This window comes from Lissotriton vulgaris, chromosome 7 (assembly GCF_964263255.1).
Source record: "Lissotriton vulgaris chromosome 7, aLisVul1.2, whole genome shotgun sequence".
NCBI lineage: Eukaryota > Metazoa > Chordata > Amphibia > Caudata > Salamandridae > Lissotriton > Lissotriton vulgaris.
Genome location: NC_141695.1, coordinates 1,576,157,324 through 1,576,179,407, shown reverse-complemented (window position 1 = coordinate 1,576,179,407; position 22,084 = coordinate 1,576,157,324).

The window sequence follows — 22,084 nt, the reverse complement described above, 5'->3', positions numbered from 1 at the left end:
TGTGCACTAAACTCCTGTCTTGAAAGTTTCGAGTAATTCGTTTAGCAGTAGCAGAAAAAAAAGGGGATCCGAAAATGCGTTTTCTCCATTTTAGGCTATAGCCCGAACTGATGAACGGAATTACACCACATTTGGCAAAAAGGTAGCTCTTGGTTAAGAAAGCGAAAATATTTATATCCGAGCACTGAGGAGGAGTCGCAACTCCTCCCAAGCACAAGCTTCATTCCAAAAGTGTTGGCAGCCAATTTGTGACTCGGTGACCAAGTCACAAGAAAAAGAGTGAAAAAGGTTAAAAAAACAAGAAAAGGAGCAGGGTAGAAACACCCTGACCCCCTAGGCCTGTTCAGGGGGTCCCAAAGGAAACCCCAGGAGCAAAAAACACTTTTTTTAAAAAAAATGGACAGATACGCACTGGGTGCGTGAATTCGGATGAGAAAATAAAAAATACAATGAGCGGGCTCCTGCACTTTATTTTCTTTATTGCAGCAAATATTAGTCAAAACGGTATTGTGTTTAAGGAAGCGTCTACTCCCACCTTCACGAACGCATTCACTGCTTTTAATCCTCTCACTAAGGAGCAAGCTCTGAATTTGCTCTTGAAATGCAAATCAGGCTCACCACTGGATCCAGCCCCAGCCTCAATTATGAATGAAATTTCCCCTTTAATCATTCATCCTCTTCTAGATATTTGGAATTCCTCTCTATATTCAGGTATTGTTCCATCTGCCTGGAAACACGCCATACTTATTCCCATTAAAAAAAAAGCTGGCGTTGACTCTACCTGCCTGATTAACTATCGCCCGATTTCGCTCTTGCCTAAACCTGCAAAAGTGATCAAGAAGGCGGTACAAGAGCAGCTATCCACTTACCTGGAGTCCAACGCACAGTTCCATGACTCGCAATCAGGATTCAGACCCGGCTTTAGTACTGAGTCAGCCCTGCTCGAGGTAACCGAGTCGATTCGGGAATGTACGGATAGAAGAGAGGAGGACATGCTGGTCCTCCTCGACCTATCTGCAGCATTTGATACCATCTCCCATGAAACACTACTGATGCGCCTACAAGAGGTGGGAGTCAGTGGAATACCACTCACCTCGCTTAAGTATTTCCTTGCGAATAGACACCAACAGGTGATGTTGGGCTCCTTCATGTCAACAAAAAAAACACTGATTTGGCGAGTCCCACAGGGCTCTGCCCGCAGCCCGCTCCTTTTTAATGTGTACCTGAAACCATTGGCTAAAGTGGTGGAATCCTGGGGCGTCAGAGTTACTTTCTACGCTGACGACACCCAGTTGGTGTTTTCCTTCAAAGATCATACTGAACAATCATTCCACAAATTCCGTCACTGCATGCTGGACATCGTGACATGGATGTCCTCTAATAATTTAAAACTCAATACAGATAAAACGGAGGTCCTTTTCTTTAATCAAACATCTCCGACCCCTCCCATGCTCTGGTGGCCGACTGAACTCAACCCTCCCCCGATACCAGTTCAATCAGCACGTAATTTAGGCTTTCAATTTGATACTGCCCTCTCCTGCAAGACTCAAATTAATAAAGTTACTTCATCTTGCTTCGGAAAGCCACGTATGCTAAAAAAAATCATTCCTTATCTTCCTCTAGACTCGCGTAAAACAGTAGTCCACGCCCTTATCACGGCACATTTGGACTACGCAAATAGTCTGTATATTGGAGCCCCAGCGTATCTCATGAAACAATTGCAGACAGTTCAGAACGCAGCGGCCAGGTTGATCTGCAATGTTCACTATCGACATTCCATCTCTCCCCACTTGATCAAACTCCACTGGCTCCAGTGAGATTACGCATCCAATTTAAAGCCTTAACCTTGGCGTTTAGAGCTCTTAATGACCTAGGCCCTACCTACCTACGTTGCCGGATAAAATTCTCACACTCTCCCCGTAATCTTAGATCAAACCATCTTCGATTAATGATCTGTCCCCGGTTTCGTCTTGCACGAACGGGAGGAAGGGCCTTTGCAGTGGTTACTTCCAAATTGTGGAACCTCCTACCCACAGAACTGAGATTCCAGAACTCTGAATCCCAATTTCGAAAAAAACTCAAGGCCTGGCTCTATACCCTTATTTAACCTTTCCATTCCTTATTATTTTCTCGATGAACTTCTGAACCTCTAGAGACACTATCCTCAGCGCCGGGACACCTCCGTCGGAGGTAGCTGTGCGATCTACAAATTTCTAAATAAATAAAATAAATAAATATAAGCCCCAGGGTGGGCCAGGTCCTGGTGGCAATCATAAATTATTATGCGTTGGCTCCTGAAGCCCCGGGCACTGCCACCTCCCGGGGGCTTAGTTAATTGAATGCGGGGGCACGTGGCCCCCGGCAGCCCGGGAGAACGCCAACTCCCTGCGAACTAATGTATAAATGTGTTGGGGGTCCCAACCACTGCAAACTGCCCTGGGGACCGCCAACTCCCCAGGGCTTTTGATAATTATAAGCGGAGGGCTTTGTGGCCCCCTCATGCCCCAAGCGGTGCACGTGACCTTGCGTGTAAACGTGAAGGGCGCCCTCCACGTTTACACGCAAGGTCACGTGCAGCGCGAGTCACGGTGTAGCGTGTACTAATGGCGGCTTCCTGTCCTGTCTGGTACCTCCCCATAGACAGCCTAGACGGACGTCCGGGGTCTCCACCACTCTGCAAACACTCCAATCAGAGTACCGGATGGGGCGCAATTCCTGAGCACTGGTCGGAGGCGCAGAACCCTTTCTCCACCACTCTGCAAACGTGACTACTAGTTAAAGAAGTGTTTGCAATGTTATAGATTCCACATTTGCGAGAGTGAGAGCTATTGGCAATGTAAATGTAAACGTTTTTTTAATGTTTTTCGGAGTGGAGTGGATGTACGTTGTGTGTAGTGGAATTATGTGGTAAATTGTGCAGTGAAGTTCTGGGGATAGAAAGTATGTGGTATTTATTTTATAGGAATTATGTGGAGTCGGATTATGTGTTATGGTGAGTATTTATGTGGTATTTTAGTCTGTGTTGTGGAGTGGTAATGTCAGATTTAGTCTTTCTCGTTTCCATAGAAGCTCTTCTATGAACTCAGTGAGACAAAAAAAGAAGGAATCGCTGAGGAGCACTGTAGACTTAGTGAGAGGTATGAGCAGGGCCACTGGAATTTTGGCTGCACCGACTTTCTCCCTAATCTGCAGATCTGAACAAAAAAAGCCTTCTTTCTCGCTCAAATGGCTCGAGCATTATCAAACATGCAGTGACAAGTGTTACAGCGTGGTGGAAGGCCCTTTGCAAACTTAGAATGGTAACCTGTTACTTATTGCTAAATGTGGGAGTTAAATTGGTACTAAAAGTGTGCAAGCCACTCTTGCTTCCTTCTGTGCCTCTCTCTGTGCCTCAATTGCCGCTTTCAGCATTTCTGTTGCTTCTTTCTGCACATTTCTTTCTTTTTCTGCACTTCTCTTGCCTCTTTCTACAAATCTCTTCTACGTTCAGCATCTCTCTTGCCTCTTTCTGCATGTCTGTTGCCTCTTCCTGCACCCCATTTGCTTCTTGTTGTACCCCCTTGCCTCTTTCTCCACCGTTCTTCACTCTTTCTGCACCTCTCTTGCCTTTTTCTATACCCCTCCTATGTCTTTCTGCACCTTTTTACCTCTTTCTGCACCTCTGTTCCTTCTTTCTGTACTTCTTTTATCTTTCAGCACCTGACTTGCTTCTTTCTGTACCCCTCTTGCCTCTCTATCCACCCCTCTTCCCTCTTTCTGCACATCTGTTGCTTCTTTTTGCACTAATCTTGCTTCTTTCTGCACCTCACTTGCCTCTTTCTGCACCTCTATTACCTTTTTCTGTAGTTCTCTTGCCTCTTTCTGTACTTCACTTGCCTCTTTCTGTAACTCTCTTGCCTCTTTGTGCACCTCTCTTGCCTCTTTCTGCACCACACTTGCTTCTTTCTGCACCTCTTTTGCCTGTGTCTACACCCTTCTTCGTTCTTTGTGCAACTCTCCTGCCTCTTTCTACATCTCTCTCTTTTTTTTAAACCATATTTTATTGGCATTTAATCCTTATTATCACAAACATTACTTTATGACAAATAAGTTCTTGACATATAGGATAATTGGTCTGTGAACAATCGCAACTCCTTACACTCAAGAAAAATACAACAGTTCCCGACTACCCCCCTGGGTTGCATTGGAACAAGTAATATATAGGAGCAGCCTGTTAGGAGCTGGATGTAAATGTGGGGCTCAGCGGCCGTGTACAGTGGTAGCCGGGTTTGTGTGTGTTAAATTAGGTGTCCTCTGAGGCCATTGTCTTGGGCCACGTCAACTGCTCTAGGGGAGCCCACCTCTTCTGTATCTTCCTGTCCAGAGGCTATCAGATCATCCACTAAGGTTTCACAGGCTTTAGCCCTGTCCATCTTGCCAATCTCTTTCTACATCTCCCTTGCCTCTTTCTGCATGTCTGCTGCTTCTTTCTGCATCCCATTTGCTTCTTTCTATACCCGCTTGTATTTTTCTGCACCCTTCTTCCCTCTTTCTGCACCTCTCTTGCCTTTTTCTGTATCCCTCTTATGTCTTTCTGCACCTTTTTGCCTCTTTCAAAACCTCTGTTCCTTCTTTCTTCACCTGTCTTGTCTCTTTCTGCACCCTTTGTTCTTCTTTCAGCACCTCTGTTGCTTCTTTCTGCAGTTCTATTCCTCTCTGCACCTCTCATAGCTCTCTCTGTAACCCTCTTGCCTCTTTGTGCATCTCTCCTACCCCTTTCTGCAACCCTCTTGCCTATTTTTCCACCTCTGTTGGTTGTTTCTGAACCTCTTTTTCTTTGTTCTGCACTTCACTTGCCTCTTTCTGTACTCCTCTTGCCACTTTTTGCACCTCTGTTGTTTCTATCTGAACTGCTCCGGCTTCTTCCTGCACCTCTGTTCCAAATTTCTGCATCCCTCTTGCCTTTTCCTGCACCCCTCTTCCCTCTTTCTACACCTCTCTTACCTCAGTCTACCCACCTGTTTCCTCCTTCTGCACCACTTTTGCCTGTTGCTGCAACTCTCTTGCATTTATTTGCAGTTCTCTTGCCTCCTTCTGCACCTCACTTGCATCTTTTTGCACCTCTGTTGGGTATTTTACACTGTTCTTGCTTCTTTTTGTACCTCTCTTGCAAATTTCTTCACCCCTATTGCCTCAACCTGCACCCTGTTACCTGTTTTGCATCTCTCTTGCCTCTGTCTGCACGTCTGTTCCATCATTCCGTACCGCTTTTGCCTGTTTCTGCAACTTTCTTGCCTCTTTCTGCGGTTCTGTTGCCTCCTTCTGCAAATCTGTTGCTTCTTTCTGCACTTCTCTTGCCTCTTTCTGTACCCCTGTTGCTTCATTCTGCACTTCTCATGCTTCTTTATACACCCGTCTTGCTTTTTTCTGCCCCCTGTTGCCTCTTTCTGCATTGGTCTTCCCTCTTTCTGTACCTTTCTTGCCTGTTTCTGTATCTCACTTGCCTCTTTCTGCACTTCTCTGGCTTCTTTCTACACCTCTGTTGCTTCTTTCAGCAATTTTCTTGACTTTCTGCACTTCTCTTGCTTGTTTCTGCACCTGTCTTGCCTCTTTCTGCATCTCTCTTGCCTCCTTCTGTACCTCACTTGCTTCTTTCTGCATCCCTGTTGCTTCGTTCTGTACCCCTCTTCCCTCTCCGTGCAAGTCTCTTGCCTCTTTCTGCACCTTTCATGCCTCTTTCAGCACCTCTGTTACTTTTTTCTGCACTTCTCTTCCTTCTTTCTGCAACCATCCTGCCTCTTTCTGTACCTCTCTTGCCTTTGTGTGCACCCCTCCTACCTTTTCTCGCACTCCTCCTGCGTCTTTTTGCACCTCTATTGGTTTATTCTGCACTTCCAATGCTTCTTTCTATACCTTTTTTGCTTTTTTCTGCCCCGTGGGGCTTTTTTCTGCTTTTGTCTTCCGTCTTTCTGTACATTTCTTACCTGTTTCTGCATCTCACTTGTTCTTTCTGCATTTCTTTTGCTTCTTACTACACCTTTGTTGCTTCTTTCAGCAATTCTCTTGACTCTTTCTGCACGTCTCTTGCCTGTTTCTGTACCTCTCTTGCCTCTTTCTCCACCTCTGTTGCTTGTTTCAGCACTTCTGTTGGTTCTTTCTGCACTGCTTGTGCTTCTTTCTGCACCTCACTTACCTCTTTCTGCACTTCATATGCTTCTTTCTGCACCTATCTTGCCTCTTTTAGCACCTCAGTTGTTATTTTCTGCCGATCTCCTGCCTCTTTCTGCACTTCACTTTTCTCTTTCTGCGCCTCTCTATCCTCTTTCTGCACCCCTGTTCCCTGTTTCTGTGCCTTTCATGTTTGTTTCTCCACTTCTCCTGCTCTTTCTGAACCCTTCACACCTCTTTCAACACCTCTGTTGGTTCCTTCTGCACAGCTTTCTGCACCTCACTTGCCTCAACCTGCACTTCTCATCCTCCTTTCTGCACCCCTCCTGCCTCATTCTGTACCTCTGTTGCCTCTTTGTGCACCCCCTGCCTTTTTCTGCACCCCTCTTGCCTCTTTTTGCACCTCTGTAGATTCTTGCCTCTTTCTCCACCGTTCTTCACTCTTTCTGCCCCTCTCTTGCCTTTTTCTATACCCCTCCTATGTCTTTCTGCACCTTTTTACCTCTTTCTGCACCTCTGTTCCTTCTTTCTGTACTTCTTTTATCTTTCAGCACCTGCCTTGCTTCTTTCTGTACCCCTCTTGCCTCTCTATCCACCCCTCTTCCCTCTTTCTGCACATCTGTTGCTTCTTTTTGCACTAATCTTGCTTCTTTCTGCACCTCACTTGCCTCTTTCTGCACCTCTATTACCTTTTTCTGTAGTTCTCTTGCCTCTTTCTGTACTTCACTTGCCTCTTTCTGTAACTCTCTTGCCTCTTTGTGCACCTCTCTTGCCTCTTTCTGCACCACACTTGCTTCTTTCTGCACCTCTTTTGCCTGTGTCTACACCCTTCTTCGCTCTTTGTGTAACTCTCCTGCCTCTTTCTAAATCTCTCTCTTTTTTTTAAACCATATTTTATTGGCATTTAATCCTTATTATCACAAACATTACTTTATGACAAATAAGTTCTTGACATATAGGATAATTGGTCTGTGAACAATCGCAACTCCTTACACTCAAGAAAAATAGAACATTTCCCGACTACCCCCCGGGGTTGCATTGGAACAAGTAATATATAGGAGCAGCCTGTTAGGAGCTGCATGTAAATGTGGGGCTCAGCGGCCGTGTACAGTGGTAGCCGGGTTTGTGTGTGTTAAATTAGGTGTCCCCTGAGGCCATTGTCTTGGGCCACGTCAACTGCTCTAGGGGAGCCCACCTCTTCTGTATCTTCCTGTCCAGAGGCTATCAGTTCATCCACTAAGGTTTCACAGGCTTTAGCCCTGTCCATCTCGCCAATCTCTTTCTACATCTCCCTTGCCTCTTTCTGCATGTCTGCTGCTTCTTTCTGCATCCCATTTGCTTCTTTCTATACCCGCTTGCATTTTTCTGCACCCTTCTTCCCTCTTTCTGCACCTCTCTTGCCTTTTTCTGTATCCCTCTTATATCTTTCTGCACCTTTTTTGTCTCTTTCAAAACCTCTGTTCCTTCTTTCTTCACCTGTCTTGTCTCTTTCTGCACCCTTTGTGCCTCTTTCAGCACCTCTGTTGCTTCTTTCTGCAGTTCTATTCCTCTCTGCACCTCTCATAGCTCTCTCTGTAACCCTCTTGCCTCTTTGTGCATCTCTCCTACCCCTTTCTGCAACCCTCTTGCCTATTTTTCCACCTCTGTTGGTTGTTTCTGAACCTCTTTTTCTTTGTTCTGCACTTCACTTGCCTCTTTCTGTACTCCTCTTGCCACTTTTTGCACCTCTGTTGTTTCTATCTGAACTGCTCCGGCTTCTTCCTGCACCTCTGTTCCAAATTTCTGCACCCCTCTTGCCTTTTCCTGCACCCCTCTTCCCTCTTTCTACACCTCTCTTACCTCAGTCTACCCACCTGTTTCCTCCTTCTGCACCACTTTTGCCTGTTGCTGCAACTCTCTTGCATTTATTTGCAGTTCTCTTGCCTCCTTCTGTACCCCACTTGCATCTTTTTGCACCTCTGTTGGGTATTTTACACTGTTCTTGTCTTTCTACTCTGCTCTGGCTTCTTTCTGCTCCTCGTTTGTCTCTTTCTGCATTTCTCTTGCTACTTTCTACCCCTCTGTTGCTTCTTTCAGCAATGTTCTTGCCTCTTTCTGCACTTCTCTTCCTTCTTTCTGCACCCCTCTGACCTCTTTCTCTACCTCTCTTGCCTACTTCTGTAGCCCTCCTACCTTTTCCTGCACCCCTCTTGCCTATTTTGCACTTCTATTGGTTCTTTCTGGACTGCTCATTCTTCTTTATACACCTCACTTGTCTCTTTCTGCACTTCTCTTGCTTCTTTCTACAGCTCTGTTGCTTCTTTCAGCAAGTCTCTTGCCTCTTTCTGCACTTCTCTTCCTTCTTTTTGTACCCCTCTTGCCCCTTTTTGCACCTCTGTTGGTTCATTCTGCACTGCTCTTGCTCATTTCTGCCCCTCACATGCTTCTTTCTGCACTTCTTGCGCTTCTTTCTACACCTCTGTTGCTTCTTTCAGCAATTCTCGTGCCTCTTTCTGCACTTCTCTTGCTACTTTCTACACCTCTGTTGCTTCTTTCATCAATTCTCTTGCCTCTTTCTGCACGTCTCTTCCTTGTTTCTGCATCCCTCTGACCTCATTCTGTACCTCTCTGGCCTCGTTCTGTAGCCCTCCTACCTTTTTCTGCACGCTTCTTGCCTATTTTTGCACTTCTGTTGGTTCTTTCTGGACTGCTCATGCTTCTTTCTGCACCTCACTTGTCTCTTTCTGTACTTCTCTTGCTTCTTTCTACACCTCTGTTGCTTCTTTCAGCAATTCTCTTGCCTCTGTCTGTACTTCTCTTCCTTCTTTTTGCACCCCCCTGACTCTTTTTGCACCTTTGTTGGTTCATTCCTCACTGTTCTTACTTCTTTCTGCCCCTCACATGCCTCTTTCTGTACTTCTTGTGCTTCTTTCTACCCCTCGGTTGCTTCTTTCAGCAATTCTCTTGCCTCTTTCATCACTTCTCTGGCTTGTTTCTATACCTATTTTACACATTTAAGTATCCCTCTTGCCTCTTTCTGCACCCTCTTCCCTATTTGCCTACCTCTTTCGCTTCTTTCTGCACTCCTCTTGCTTCTTTCTGCACTACTCTTGCTTCTTTCTGTACTTCTGTTGCAAATGTCTGCATCCCTCTTGCCTCTTTCTGCATTCCTGTTCCCTCTTTCTTCACCTTTCTAGTCTGTTTCTGCTCCTCTCTTGCCCCTTTCGGCACCTCTGTTGCTTCTTTCTGTACTTCCCTTGCCTCTTTCTGCACCTCTAACTTAGAGGTAGTTTTAATCCCCCTGCCCTTTTATGTTCTAGGGCCTTACAGGGGAGGGCATGCAATCACAGTGGTACCCCAACCCATAGTGTACCCTAGGGTACATAGGTATTTTCACTGTATTCTAAGTGTCTTTTAGGATATCACTGGCTCTGTGCCTGGTTAGTCAGAGTTAGTTACCACCAGTACCAGTCAGCAAAAGGTTGTGGGCACAGGATGATTTTGCAACAAGATCTCTTTCTGCACCTCTGTTTGTTCTTTGTGCATATCTCTTGCTTCTTTCTGTATTTTTCTTCGTCTTTCTTGACTTTTGTTGCATCTTTCTGCATTTCTCTTGCTTCTTTCTGCTTGTTTCTTCCTCTTTCTGCACATGAACTACCTCTGTAGGAATAGTTCGAAATTTTCATTTAAAAAACCTTTGAAATTCACTGAAAAAAACATAGGTTTCTGGGATGTTATAGTTAGAAATTACCATCAAATAAACCATAGAAATTCACTGAAAAAAAACATAGGTTTCATGGATGTTATAGTTAGCTGGAGATTTCACTCATACAAAAGCAGAGAAGTTTGGCTGTTATAGTTAGTTGAGCTAACTATAACTCGCACCCCAATGCACTGCTGATGACATCACATATTACATCATTCATGGCATAGTCAATGACATCACTGATGATATCTCAAATGACATCACTGATGACATTACTGATGATGTCATCCACATGATAATCTGATGCACCTCCTCGCACCCTAATATAACCTTGGATACGTCCACTAAAAAATACAGACTACCATTTTAGAACCATAGACACACCAATACCAGTTACTACATACCCACTCACTGATTCCTAGGTCTACACACACATCCACTCATTCACCCATACAGTCACTCATACATGCAGTCACTTATCAATACAGCACTATCATTTGCACTCATACACTTATACATAAGCTCACACATCGCCACTCATCCATATAGTTACTCACACACCTAGTCAATCATGCAAAGAATCATTCACACTCCCATTTACTCACCTCATGGGTAAGTAGTGCACTTTACAAATGCTGTGATTGATTGATTGATTGACTTATACAGTTATACACACATCACCTCACTTATTCATACAGATACTAACACATCTTTACTCTCTTATACAATCACTAATACACGCACTCCCTCATCCATACAGCCACTCTCACAATCACTCAATCTCACATATAGTGATTAATATACACCAACACTCACATATACTGCCTTTCACATATGTAGTTACTCACACATGTACCACTGATACAACCATTCAAACACCAACATACCCATGGACATACTCACCTACCCATACAGCCCTTCACAGATGCACTCTTGAACTCATAAACCCAGTGAATTACACACATCTATGCACAGTCACACACACCCCACCTACAATCAGGCACCCATAAAGATACTCAGACAACTAATCAATAACCCATATAGACACTCATGTAGCTACTCACCAACTCATGCAGCCACTTACACAAAACCTCAAAGACCAATACAGACATTCACACAGTTTAGCAACTTGAGGAAATATACATTTTATGGTCGAGAAATGTTCCCTAACGTGTACCCCACCGTCTCCATGTACCAGCTTAAAGTGCATGTAACTTCCCTCCTGTGCCAGCTATGAAGACGCAAATACATTTGCGTCCAACGTTAACATGTCCTCTTTCAGATACACCCTGAATGGGTTGAATATTCTGTTCCTAAGTATGCCATGCCAACGTCTTTTTGTGGTGTACTTTACACGTTTTTCAGCTCTGGCGAAGTAGGCCCTGAATTCTGCCATCGAGCCTTTTCCTGCCTTCTGACTCTGAAAGCCTCAGCCCAGGCTGCCTCTGTACCCGTGACCTCTGCCTTACTCCCTGTGCGGCTAACGGCGCTTGGCTCAGCCTGCTGCCTGCCAACACTGTATTCAACCTTCAAATTATCTGTTCCGCTCCTCAAACATACATTCCTGCCTACCAGTTCAAGTAAACATCTTCCAGCTGCAGAGCAAAGGGCCCGGCCTCACTGTCTCCGTGCAAGTAATTCATAGCCTCTGTTACCATGGTAGGCCCATGCCCCCTCGCATCTCATGCAGACACTTAGACGCTTATACACGCACTCACAGTCAGTATAGAATAGCCTCTGCCCAAGAGACCTTTTCCTCTAGATAATATGGTTCCCAAACATTAGATATCAGATATGATATAGGTACGAGTTGATCTGACATGCCAGACTTCTGTCTCTTTCCGCAAGTGTAAATGTCAAGTCCCCTGCACCCTCCAGTTCCACGTCATTCACGCGTCATGCAGCTGCGCGCGCATCCAGGCCTCAGATTTCTGCTGACATTGCCAAATTCTGCTAAGTACCCACCTACTTGTGACACTTACATATGACGTTTCTAGCACACACCTCTATGTTCACGCCTAGTTCACGCCTTCTAATTACGTATCATTACCACGTGTGTGCTCTTATCTTGCTTCTCTCAGCTGTTACGCCTACTGTATTGGTTTCTATTGTATGATTTAAGTATATAAGCTATGTATTGTCAATAAAATATGGCTCTATCCCTTCCTGCACCCCAGTGGTGGCAGGAACAAGATATCCGATCTGGTACCATGACCATTCCTTTTTAAGGAATAAACCCCTAAGAACTCTAACACCATGGACTCTGCCTCTTTCTTTCCGATTGAGTTATTTTTGTTAAGTACTTACCTGCATAGAAATTAGGACGGTAAATCAAATATTTACCACATTATTTTGGCGCCCGAATAGGGACCCCTCCCCCACCCCACGCGCCGGTTGGTGCGTTGCAAGCTTTGCCCCCTGCCATCAGTCAAGACGGAACTACGCGTATCCGCAGGATTTCCTGTTTCTCCCTCTGGCCCACGGAGGTGACGGAGACTGCGATCAGCACCCAGACGAGGCGGTGAGGAGTGCGGAGGATCCCGACCAGAGCCTAGCCGAAAGAAGCAAGGTCCGAGGTGTCAAGAGGCCCACCAGTTTCCGAAGTATCCACGTGTCGAGTCGAGTTGAGTCCAGTCCGGTCCAGTCCAGTCGAGTTTTCCGAGGCCTTCCGATTCCGTGCTTCCCGGTGAGTACCATTGCTGGGACGTATCTAGACGGGTGCATTATTATGTATCCGGTAAAGACGGGTTTGGGTACACAAACGCGGTCTGCACTGTTTTAGACAGTGTATCTGTACTGTTTAGCAGTATATCCGTTATTCAAGTTCTTGCACTGTTTTAGACAGTGTATCTGTGCTGTTTAGCAGTACATCCAGTATCTAGGGTAGAGATATATGTTCAAAATGTTTTACATGTAATTAATGTCGTGGTATGAGTGACTGTTTTTAATGTGCATTATTGTGTTCTTGTGTAACTAGCTGTGTTCAGAGTTAAGTAGCAAGGATTGAGCATTCAGTACTAAGTAAACAAGATGCCGTTTTTCAATAAGCTAAGACAGATAGGAACTAGGAAAGGGATACTAGAGGAAGAAATTCCTATCCCCCCTAGGGACACTCCTGGAAATTTCATGTATCATAAGCATGGCTTAGATGCCATATTGTATCTAGATTTATGGGCCGATTATACTAAGCATCTAGACGAGAGACACAGATGGCCTGTTACCGGAACATGGGATGCCGAGTGCATCATGAAGGTAGAAGAAGCACTATGGAAAAAGAAAGCCAGACAATCTCAGAAAGATGCCATAGAATTTTGGCGTAAAGAATCACATAAACGTGCTGAAAAAGCACTCCGTAGAGAGGATAGACATAGAGAAGAGTCAGATAAAGCCCGAGAGAACGAATTAGTTAATGAAGGAATCCGAGTAAAAGCAGAACAAGTAGACCGCGCACGAAACAATCTTGTAAATGGCATGTATCTTGTGGCCGAGGGTTCGCCTGAAACCACTTCAGAAATACCGAAAAATCTGCCGCCACCATTGGTTCCAACTAAAGTAAAGCACAGGACTACTAAAGACATATTTCTGAATTCCTATCTAGACGATGTAGCACCCGCTTACACCAATTCACACTCCCCGCCTACTGACGGTGACGGGGACGGAGGTGGCAACCCGCCTACAGACCATATCCCGCCATTACCGCAACAAGGTTCCCCCGTCCGACAGCCTGTCGTTCCTCCACCTCCACCACTTCCCTCACCTAAGGTTAAGATACCAAATCCGTTTTTGCCTGATCCTATTAAGAGACAAGTTCAAGTACACATACAGACTCCACAGAGGGATAATGCCCAAGCCTCCGCCTCAGGAGGTGCAACCGGGGGTTACCAGACCCCGCCAGCAACACACAGATTACACCTTAGAGACATGCAGAAGCACCCTACACTCCAGTCACCCCGTCTCGACATACTCAAAGAACAACTTCCAGTTTGCAGATACGATCCAGTACCCGGCAAAGACGATAGAATGTTGATAGCATCATTACGTTTGCGACAAGCTACAGATTACCTAGTGTTATTCTCAGGGATGACTGATCACCTAGATAGAATATATCATTTTGTCCAGACTGGGGAAAATCCTGAAAGTATTAAGGAGGCCCTGGCACATCAGAAAGTTGACACTCAAGCATATATATTACGTTTTTTCATAAATTGCTTAATAAGAGAACGAGACAGGCCTGGGACAGACCAGGATGAAATGGACGCACTAAACAAGTGGGGTCAAAATATAGCCGATGGAAAGCATGATAAAATGACTTGTATATCGAGCATGTACAAGAAAATAAGAAAAGCAGTAATAGAAATACACGAGAAAGAAAAAGAGAATGCTTCCTCCGAAGAGGAGGAAGGACCTGAAGAACAAGAAATAACTACTGATACGATAGCGTATGTAGGTAAGGGAACTTACCTTAGGAAAGGCATTCGTCCAGAAAGCAAGAGAGTTTTTCTCTCTGGCATATCAAAACCGAATTCTCCTGAATATCTGTTTCAAGACACTGATAAAATGCTTCGAGAACGAATGGGGTACCATGTACTCAATTCTATGGATGAACAAGAACTAGCCCGGTCAGCAGTACTATGGGCTGACAATCCTAATATATACAATGATGACACAGTAGCGCAGACATTTCTGAACCTATCCCCAGACGAGCAGAAATTAGCAGGTACATATATGATTCAGCACCTCCTCACGTTATACAGAAATAAACATTCTGATCCAGGTCCCTTACACGATACATTAGAAGCACTACTCATGGATAGATGGAGAGGCCTAAGTACCAAGTTAATTCAAATAATTCTAGAACAACGGCACAGATATAACACTTTCTTAGGCCCACAATATGTCCCCGCTCCGCCCCCAGAAAGAACAATGTATCATATGGAACGTTTAGAAAGGCAGAACCCTTTACGAGAAGTACATCCAGTTATGGGTACCGATAATGCCTTGAAACGTGTGTATGTACACACACCTCTGACCAAGTTAGAATTATTGGAAATGAAGAAACTAGTACCCTGTCACGATAAAGACCCTGCAGGTTTTCACAGAGAACTTAAAGACATGTTACTGATGGGAGATTACACATATGCAGATATCATGAAAATGTTAAAGGTACTGCTGCCCACCGGCATCTACGAGAAACTCAAGGAAAGAGAATGGGAGGTGGGAGACAAAAAGATTATATGGACAGAAATAGAAGACGAGGAGAAACTTCGTACCCCAGGGCTAGGCCTTGGGGAGAAAGCTAAAGCATTACCAGGTTTGATAGTACAGGTTCTGCCAAGATTACTGACCACCAAAAAGGAAGACTGGGACGCAATCTCAGCCTGTAAACAGAAACACGATGAAGATACCAGTGACTTCTATTCAAGATTCGAGAAATGTTTCATTATTAATAGTGGCCTAAAACCAGGTAGCGAGTCGTACCCACATCTTTTTGTATCAAAGTTAGTCGAGAATTCCTTGACAGCAGTCAAAAACCGTGTATATAAAGTTGAAAGTACATGGCAAGCAAATACGCCATCCCAGATGTTACAAATGTTACAATACCATCAGAACAGAATTAGAGAAGAACAGGATCACGAACAGAGACGCATGAAAGACACGAAAATGAAAATGTTAGTGGCCCAGTCGGATCCAGCCGACGGCCAGAGAAAGGGTACGACCCAGACAGGTAATGCCGCAGCTCCCGTTAAAGGGACATGCAATTATTGCAAGCAGCCAGGTCACTACGTACATGAATGCCCAGTCCTGAAACACAATATAGCAACAGGTAAAACTAAAGAAAGACCGCATCCGCCTAGACAAGATCAGGGTCAGCAACAGACTTCACAGAATTCACAACCTATGCATGCTCCACCACATACAGCACAGACAGCAGCGGTATCACAGCCACAGCCACAGCCCGTAGCCGCGACACAGCAAGTTTCACGACAGATGTGCCAGTATGCCCAATCTGATTATCCCGATTATCAACGATACACATGAAACAGCCTAGAGAGGGAGGTTGGCTTGCCTCTTATTGAGATTCCTGTAGATCAAGAGGGTCCTTACGTACACAGTCGAGTATTGGGAAAAGATAGAAAGTTTTTAATTGACACAGGGGCAAGCCGCACAACAATCAGCCATAATAAAGTCCCAGGGGCACCCCTCTCAGGCTCACAGAATGTTTCCCTTGGTTTTTCAGGACAGCCTATTGTAAATGAGGTATCGAAACCAGTCCCCCTGGCTGTGGGTCCATTATCGCGTGTTACAGACTTGTTACTTACGAAATCATGTCCCGAAAATCTGTTAGGTATCAAAACATTGAAGGCTCTAGGAGCTGTGATATGTTGTTCTCCGGAAGGAGTTAGACTCTTTTTGCGTGACTTTAAGGGTCACTATGTACTACGAGAGTTTGATGTCAGATTGAAAAATGTACCGAAGCACCTGTGGGCACAAGGCCCGACCGATGTAGGTTGCATGCACATCACACCATACCGTGTTACACTCAAACAAGGAGTTGTTTTACCAAGAATCAGACAATACAAGTTACCACCCGATGCTGTAGTGGCTTTACTGGAAATCATTGAAGAGCTCATTGCCCAAGGAGTGGTCGTAGAGACCGACTCCAATATCTGTAATTCCCCTATCATTCCGATTCTTAAACGTACTGATCCCAGAGCACCGCCAGTATATCGGTTGGTGATTGATTTACGAGAACTGAATAAATGCATTGTTCCACAGTACCCTGTGGTTCCTGACATCTCCTCCTTATTGACTGCTATTGATTCAGAAGCAACGTTCTTTACTGTAATTGACCTCAAGAACGCCTTCTTCAGTGTGCCCATTGATCCAGAGAGCCAATACCTTTTCGGATTCAGTTTAAATGGACGAAGTTTCAAATTTTCACGCGCACCTCAAGGATTCACAGAAAGCCCCAGCATCTATAGTCAAGCACTGAAAAGACAACTCGATTGTATTCAAATGCCAGTTAACACCGCTTTACTGCAATACGTCGATGATCTGCTGATCACCGCACGAAGTGAGCCCGAATGTGAACAAGCATCACTGACAGTTTTACATTTTCTGGCCGACAAGGGACACAAGGTGTCTCCTTCGAAGCTACAATTCTGTGTTCAGCAAGTTGTGTACTTGGGTCACTTGCTGTCCAAAGTGGGGAGACAGCTCACTCCTGACCGCATCCAGTTAATTGTAAACATGCCACAACCCCAGACACAAAAGGAAGTGCGGGCCTTTATAGGCCTCACCTCGTACTGCAGACAATGGATTCCCCAGTATGCATTTCTAGCTAAACCACTCATTCAGTTGACAACACAGGAGGCAGCGACTTCGACTGCCCTTCCCTGGACTCAGGAACATACACAGGCCTTTGAGGAATTAAAGAAAGCTTTATGTCAAGCACCAGTTTTAGCGACACCATGTTACAGCAAACCTTTTACACTTTTTGTTACAGAACGTGATGGTACAGCGTTGTCTGTCCTCACTCAAGATTAAGCAGGTTCACATAAGCCTTGCGCTTATTTTTCAAGTACATTGGATTCAGTAGCCCAGGCGCTCCCTGTGTGCTTAAAGTCAGTAGCAGCAACAGCCCTAGCAATCAGACAGAGCGATTCAATTGTTTTAGGACATCAATTAACAGTACAAGTTCCACATTCTGTAGAGGTTCTTTTAAATCGAACCCAGACTCAACACTTGACTATAGCACGACTGACAGGTTATGAACTGACACTATTCCAGCCACACATAGAAATCAGACGCTGTAACATCCTGAATCCTGCAACATTGTTACCTTCGATTATGACTAATTCAGCCCCGCATGATTGTATAGAGATCATTAATGCAGTAACAAAGCCCCGACGAGACTTAACTGATGTTCCACTGACAAATCCAGACCTGACACTTTATGTGGATGGTTCATGTATGAGAACAAACACAGGAGAATTAGTGGCCGCCTATGCAGTGACCACTGAAACTGAAGTTAAAGAAACATATCGTATTGATATACTGTCCGCTCAAGCAGCAGAGCTCATCGCTCTGACCCGAGCCTGTATACTAGCCAAGAACAGAAATGTTAACATATACACAGATTCACGTTATGCTTTCGGAGTTGTACACGACTTCGGAGTGTTATGGCAAGAACGAGGTTTCCTGACCTCTCACGGTGCCAAGATCCAGCATGGTCCTCTCATCCAAGCACTGTTAGAAGCAATACATCTGCCTTCAGGCATATCCATCATGAAGTGCAAAGCACATACTAAAGTTACAGATTCCATTTCCCAGGGTAACGACCTGGCAGACCAAACAGCAAAACATACAGCATTGACTCACACCCAGACAACTGATATGACAAAGACAATAGTACCGACACATTGTATGACAGTTAGGGATCCTACACTAGATGTAATCGATATTCAGACACATGCTACTCCAGATGAAATCAGGAAATGGAATGAACTAGGAGGGATCCAGACAGATCAAGGTTGGATGACGAAGGGAAAATCTACATGGTTTCTCCCCGACTCTATGGTTCAAGTCATAATAAATACAGCACATAGTCCAGCACATCTAGGAGAAAAAGCTATGTTAGACAGTTTACAGAATCTCTGGTACAACAAACACTTACGAGCAGCAGCAAAACAGAAAGTGCGTACTTGCATGATCTGTTGTCAGTTCAATCCAGGTAAAAGCGTCCCTGTAGAGCAAGGTGGATTCCACCCTCCTGATCACCCTTTTGAAGTCCTCCAGATGGATTATATCCAGATGGACCGTTGTCGAGGATTTAAGTACGTCCTTGTAGTTGTTTGTGCACTTTCCCGTTGGACCGAAGCATATCCAGTCCCAGATTACACTGCCCCGACCACTGCCAGGCAGCTGGTTCGAGAATTCTTCCCACGGTACGGCTTGCCTCGTGTCGTGTACTCAGATAACGGACAGCCATTCTCATCCGAGCTCATGAAACAGGTTTCCCTTCTGCTGGGATATCAGTGGAAATTCCACTGCGTCCGACATCCCGAAGCCGCTGGCCTTGTAGAGAGGCATAACCAGACACTGAAAACACGCCTTGCAAAAATATGTAAAGAGAAAGGGGTCGACTGGATAGTCGCCCTGCCAGTTGCACTGTTCTATATGAGAATGGTCCCCCATTCGAGATCAGGACTATCACCGTATGAAGTGGTCTTTGGCAGACCACCGAATATGTGGGGGACGCCCATGCCTGAGAAAATAACCGATGTTGATTGTAACATGCTGACAGATTACCTTGCCTCCTTGATGTCTGCACTCCAATCATGTCGTTCACAGGTTGCTGCAGCCTTCCCCGACAACACTGATGTAAAGCCACACGATGTCCGTCCCGGGGATACAGTCCTAATTCGTAACTTCGACAGGAAAAGCCCGCTGGAGCCCCGCTGGAAGGAGCCGAAGATCGTCCTTCTTACCACGAGGACCGCAATCAAAGTGGAAGGCTGAAATGGGTGGATCCACACGAGTCATATTAAAAAATGTAATGAACTGTTGCCAGAAACTGACTCGTCCACCCCCTCCAAGGACTGCCTCGATACTAAAGACTTCAAAGTTCCCAAAAGAGAGAAAACTCCCCAAGAGGAGTATCAAACTAAACTTCGATCTAGCAAGTCAGACAGTTTAATTGTTTAAGTCCTCCCCTAGGTGAATCGGTTAAATAGTTTCTGACATGTATCCCCTAGATCGAGATAGAGAGAGAGAGAGTCAACTCAAGAAACATGCATATTGTAAATCACTCCGTAGTCACTGTATAGTGACATTACTGATTATGTTTTTTCTAAGTCTTCTGATTATTGTTGCTAGTATATTGCTTCCCATATATTACCCTATCTTCAAGCGTGAACAATCTGCTTACAATGTCACTGCCGAACATTCTTTTAGCGAGTTACCCCCCCCATGAATTATCTTACAGACTTGCGCTGCGCAACAATACATTCATTAGTATGTTACATCACTCCCATCAGACTAACAATGCTACAAACTGTTGGATATGTGGCCGACTCCCTCCCTATCAGAAATACAAGGGAGTTCTGCCCCTCTTTCCGTACCCGTTCACACACAATGGCTCTTGTGGAGCATGGTTTAGAATAATTAATTCCTTAGATCCTGATATTGCTGTTTTCAAAGGAAACTGGGTTTGGGGAAACTTGAACTTAGTTCTGCTTAACGCCTGTTATCCTGACAAAAAGGGACTTCCCACTAGAATAGGAACTGATCTAGAAAATGAAGTATATGGATTAGGTAATTATACAATTAACCTTATGATTCTTACTGTCGAATCCGAAGCTGCGCCAGTTCTCCCTGCTATGTCAGTATTACCAGACAAAGGTGATTTATGTGTCAGAAAGAAGGGTTCAGTACACTTAGGTCATAGCAAATGTACTACTGTGGTCGAATTCAGTGATCAAGGCAAATCTTCCTTTAGAGCTACTCGTCATTCCTATTTTGTTTGTGGCCATACCGCATACATACGCTTACCTCTAGATTGGGATGGTACCTGTTACATTGCATTCCTTCTGCCACCTGTTTTTCTAGCCCCTCCTGATTATCAACGAAATACAAATCTAGTAAAGAATAGACTCCGAAGAGATCTCCCGATTGTCGACTATACTGAAACGGCATGGGAGCAATACACAGATTTCAATAAAGGATTCTTTTTCTTCACAGGCCCCGTCCAAAATAGTAAACTAATACGCAGATTAACTAGAACACTCGAAGCAGTAGTAAATGAAACTACCTCCGCTCTAGGCAACTTAACAGAGGAGCAATCTGCCATGCGGGTTGTTGTTCTTCAGAATCGTCTTGTTATTGACGTCATCCTAGCAGATAGAGGCGGAGCTTGTAAGGTCATCGGGTCAAGTTGCTGTGTTTTCATTCCAGAAAACGCGCCTACAGTATACAAAGCTATTACACGTCTTCATAAGATTGCAAGTTTGATACATCAGAATCCAGGCACTTGGTCCGGTTGGTTCTGGACAACGTTGACCGCTTGGGGATGGAAGATCCTATCCTTCCTAGGCATTGCCCTTGTCATAGTATTCAGTTGCTGCCTGTGCCTACAGTGTGGGCCAGCGATTTGTGGTCTGTGCGCCACTTCATGTATTGCACATTCCAGTTTTCACTTAAAACGCGAAAAGAAGAAAGAAGAGCAAATAATGTTACAAGAACAGACTGATCGATTTATGAGAATCGATATATCATGAAGGGTCCGTAGGGAACAAGGAGGGAATGAGGAAATATAAATTTTATGGTCGAGAAATGTTCCCTAACGTGTACCCCACCGTCTCCATGTACCAGCTTAAAGTGCATGTAACTTCCCTCCTGTGCCAGCTATGAAGACGCAAATACATTTGCGTCCAACGTTAACATGTCCTCTTTCAGATACACCCTGAATGGGTTGAATATTCTGTTCCTAAGTATGCCATGCCAACGTCTTTTTGTGGTGTACTTTACACGTTTTTCAGCTCTGGCGAAGTAGGCCCTGAATTCTGCCATCGAGCCTTTTCCTGCCTTCTGACTCTGAAAGCCTCAGCCCAGGCTGCCTCTGTACCCGTGACCTCTGCCTTACTCCCTGTGCGGCTAACGGCGCTTGGCTCAGCCTGCTGCCTGCCAACACTGTATTCAACCTTCGAATTATCTGTTCCGCTCCTCAAACATACATTCCTGCCTACCAGTTCAAGTAAACATCTTCCAGCTGCAGAGCAAAGGGCCCGGCCTCACTGTCTCCGTGCAAGTAATTCATAGCCTCTGTTACCATGGTAGGCCCATGCCCCCTCGCATCTCATGCAGACACTTAGACGCTTATACACGCACTCACAGTCAGTATAGAATAGCCTCTGCCCAAGAGACCTTTTCCTCTAGATAATATGGTTCCCAAACATTAGATATCAGATATGATATAGGTACGAGTTGATCTGACATGCCAGACTTCTGTCTCTTTCCGCAAGTGTAAATGTCAAGTCCCCTGCACCCTCCAGTTCCACGTCATTCACGCGTCATGCAGCTGCGCGTGCATCCAGGCCTCAGATTTCTGCTGACATTGCCAAATTCTGCTAAGTACCCACCTACTTGTGACACTTACATATGATGTTTCTAGCACACACCTCTATGTTCACGCCTAGTTCACGCCTTCTAATTACGTATCATTACCACGTGTGTGCTCTTATCTTGCTTCTC